Genomic DNA, 1,399 nt, shown 5'->3' with positions numbered 1-1,399 from the left:
CGGACCTCGGTCCTCGGTCCCTCTTCCCCCTCCAACGGGCGCTCGCTGCTCCCGGAAGGAGAGAGGCGGCTCCGCCGCCTGACCGGGAGGGAGGGCGGACTACAAATCCCGGCATGCAAGCGGGCGGGCGCCGAGCGGAGCGCGTCGGGAAGCCCAGCTCCTCCGCCAGGGAGCAGGTCGCGGCCTGGCTCCGCCTGGCGGGGCTTACTGCGACTGCCGCCGCCGCCCCCCCCTCCCCGAGCGCCCTCCACCCGTCTCCTACTCGGGAGGCGAAGCGACGGCCGGCACGGCGGCGGCGCTCGGGGCTCCGCAGGAGGCGTGAGCAGATCGGTGTGGTGCTCGAGGTCGGCGTTTTCGCCTCTGACACGGGTACAGATCTACGGCCCGTCAACGCCTGCTCTTCGCGAGCACCTGCACCGCAGGGCATCGCCGCTAGGAGACAGCGGCGTAAAAAAACTTCTCCCCTTTCAGAGGCGCACCGAATTCCTCACCCCGATGCAAACTAGAATCACAGAATAGTTTGGGTTGGAAGGGACCTCTAAAGGTCATCTAGTCCAACCCCCCTGCCGTGGGCAGGGACATCTTCAACTAGATCAGGTTGCTCAGAGCCCCGTCCAACCTGACCTTGAATGTTTCCAGGGATGGGGCATCCACCACCTCTCTGGGCAACCTGTGCCACTGTTTCACCACCCTCAGTGTAAAAAATTTCTTCCTTCTAGCTAGTCTAAATCTACCCCCCTTTAGTTTAAAGCCATTCCCCCTTGTCCTGTCGCAACAGGCCCTGCTAAAAAGTTTGTCCCCATCTTTCTTATAAGCCCCCTTTAAGTACTGAGAGGCTGCAAGAAGGTCTCCCTGAAGCCTTCTCTTCTCTAGGCTGAATAACCCCAACTCTCTCAGCCTTTCTTCATAGGAGAGGTGTTCCATCCCCCTGATCATTTTCGTGGCCCTCCTCTGGACCCGCTCCAACAGGTCCGTGTCTTTCTTATGCTGAGGGCTCCAGAGCTGGACGCAGTACTCCAGGTGGGGTCTCACCAGAGCAGAGTAGAGGGGCAGAATCACCTCCCTCGACCTGCTGGCCACGCTTCTTTTGATGCAGCCCAGGATACGATTGGCCTTCTGGGCTGCGAGCGCACATTGCTGCCTCATGTCCAGCTTTTCATCCACCAGTACCCCCAAGTCCTTCTCGGCAGGGCTGCTCTCAATCCCTTCGTCCCCCAGCCTGTATTGATACCAGGGATTGCCCTGACCCAGGTGCAGGACCTTGCCCTTGGCCTTGTTAAACCTCATGAGGTTCACACAGGCCCACTTCTCCAGCTTGTCCAGGTCCCTCTGGATGGTATCCCATCCCTTTGGCATGTCGACCACACCACTCAGCTTGGTGTCATCTGCAAACTTGCTG

This window comes from Aptenodytes patagonicus, chromosome 2, assembly GCF_965638725.1.
Source record: "Aptenodytes patagonicus chromosome 2, bAptPat1.pri.cur, whole genome shotgun sequence".
In the NCBI taxonomy this organism is placed as follows: Eukaryota; Metazoa; Chordata; class Aves; order Sphenisciformes; family Spheniscidae; genus Aptenodytes; species Aptenodytes patagonicus.
This window is presented reverse-complemented; position numbering follows the sequence as displayed.